The 2,500-nt window shown below is 46.5% G+C and overlaps 1 long non-coding RNA gene across 1 annotated transcript in view; it reads right to left on the reverse strand.

Moving 5' to 3' along the window:
- LOC135830028 (uncharacterized) overlaps window positions 1-2,347 on the reverse strand; it is a 3,980-nt gene extending 1,633 nt beyond the window's left edge. The window contains exons 1-2 of the long non-coding RNA XR_010555973.1: window positions 2,254-2,347; window positions 355-489 (exon numbers count right to left, since the gene is read on the reverse strand). This is a non-coding gene — a long non-coding RNA (uncharacterized LOC135830028). The remainder of the gene's footprint in view (window positions 1-354; window positions 490-2,253) is intronic.
- Window positions 2,348-2,500: the final 153 nt, after the last annotated feature.

Raw genomic sequence — 2,500 nt, forward strand, 5'->3', positions numbered from 1 at the left:
CTCGTTAGTGGAACTGATCGCTCGTTTGTTATAGATACGCTCGTTTCAACACTAGTTTTGTGCCATTTTGTCGCATTGGCTGACTGTATAAGATCTGGTAACGTAGGTGGACAGTTTGTCATAACTCGTAACATTTTGTCCTTTACCTGTCTTCATCATAACATAATTATGGATAGGAGTTAAGACTGTAGAGTATCTAGTTACTTCAAGTAGTATCTAATTACAGTGATGCACGGTCACTCTTATCTCGTATCCATATGCCCTTTTCTTTCCACAGCTAATACATATCCTAGATTGTTTCGCTCTTGGCCCCATCCTTTTTGGGCATGCAGACTGCAAAGTGGCTAAACTCACGCGGTACGTTCCATGGCTAGCTTCAAGCAGAATCACTCCACTCAGTTGGGAGAAGAGTTGGCTGCTGCTGGTTGAGCTGGCATCAAGTTGAATGGTTGGTAGCATCGTCAGACCAAGTAGTCCAGTCATGTATATCTAGCGAATAGAAGAGGTTGGACATAAACACAGATGGACAGGCAGGCAATCAGACAGACATACAGATGGACAGACAGACAGACAGACATTCAGATGGACAGACAGACATACCGTATTTCCGGGGTATAAGCCGCACCGGGGTATAAGCCGCACCGGGGTATAAGCCGCACCCCCCCCCCCCCTTTGAGGCAAAATATTGACTAAAAGTTGGTATTCGGAGTATAAGCCGCACCCACAAGCCAAGATTTTCCACACTCATTGACAAATGGCCTTTCTACAAATTTATAATGGTTATGGAGCTAAATACCAGGTTAGATCAGATTATGAAGTGTTAGTGCACCACAGGTTGCTGCAGAGATGTTGGTGTATTGCTGTGTTGACTACTGATCACTCCATGTCATCTGCACTATCTTCAGTCTCGCTGCCACTGATGTTGATCAAAGCTACCTCTGCAGCGATGCCGTCGCCGTCTTCATCGCTGCCGGAGTCTGAATCATTGTGGTCCTCATAGATCATGTCATCTTCAGTGCCGTCCAGTGCATTTGAAATTGAGCACTTTTTGAATGATTTGGCGACCATTGTAGTTGGAATGGCCTTCCATGACTCATCCACCCATTTGCATACTTTGGAAATTGAAGGTTTCTTCATGGTGTAAACTCATGGTTTCCACCAATGATCCAGTCCGTCCAGTGCTGCCTGATGTGGCACTTGAATGGCTTGTTGAGGCACATATCAAGTGGCTGAAGCTGGGATGTCAGACCACCAGGGATAACAGCAAGGTCAGTCCTTGTTTCACGCGCACATCTTTTGAAGTTCTCTACTAGATGTGCACGAAACGAGTCCAAGACAAGGCAGCTTCGAACAGGGGTGCTCCCACGGCCACCTTGCCTTGCACACCAAACCTTATCCAGCAACATATGCATTCCAGCTTCATCCATCCAGCCTTTGGGGTGAACGTGGACAATGACATCAGGCGGCACTGCATCCTTTGGCATAGTCCTTCGCTTGAAAATGACAAATGGCCGTAATTAACTTTGTCCCATCGGCAAGGCATGCTAGTAAAAACTAGTAAAAGTGCCGGGATAGCAACACAGGCGTGAAGCTGAGTCGAATGACATGTCACATGACTTCAGCATGCATACTGATGTATGCTAAGCATTCATTCGCGCAAGCATATTCGGTGTATAAGCCGCAGGGGCAATTTTGATCCGATTTTTAGTGAAAAAAAGTGCGGCTTATACCCCGGAAAATACGGTACATACGAATGGACAGGCGGACAGACAGACAGCCTTACAGATGGATAGGCAGACAGACTTACAGATGGATAGGCAGACAGACTTACAGATGGATAGCCAGACAGACAGGCATACACAGATGGATAGGCAGACAGACAGACAGATGCACAGATGGATAGGCAGGCAAACATCCACATGCGCGAACCCAATCATACCAGCATGTACGCAGCATACATCACACATCACACATCACACATCACGCTTCCCGAATCCCTTCGCGCAAATCATATCCCCAAATCATTTCGCCAGGAGCTTTTAAAACAATTTCATTAATCTTGGGCACCCTGTAAGAAGACCTCAGGGTCTGTTGGGAATGCCCAAGTAAAATAATAAAATACAATACAATACAATACATCACATATCACATATCACACATCACACATCACACATCACAGAACACACATCACACAGCACATATCACACAGCACGATTATGCAACACAGAACACACACAAGAACACATCACATACCTTGTAGACAAGACTGCCGTCTCTATGGAGAGTGAACTGGGCATAGCCACTGCCTGTGCCCGGTGTTGCTGGCGTGAGCGTAGCAGAGAATACTGCACATATACACACACACGCACACACACGCACACGCACACACACGCACACACACACCTCAGACCTGCCCATCGCGGAAGCGATGATAGCGAACAGCTATGTTAGACATAGCAACTTGTGCTGGGATTACACCATTCAACAGCTTGCAAGGCTG

This window comes from Sycon ciliatum, chromosome 13 (assembly GCF_964019385.1).
Source record: "Sycon ciliatum chromosome 13, ocSycCili1.1, whole genome shotgun sequence".
Taxonomy (NCBI): domain Eukaryota; kingdom Metazoa; phylum Porifera; class Calcarea; order Leucosolenida; family Sycettidae; genus Sycon; species Sycon ciliatum.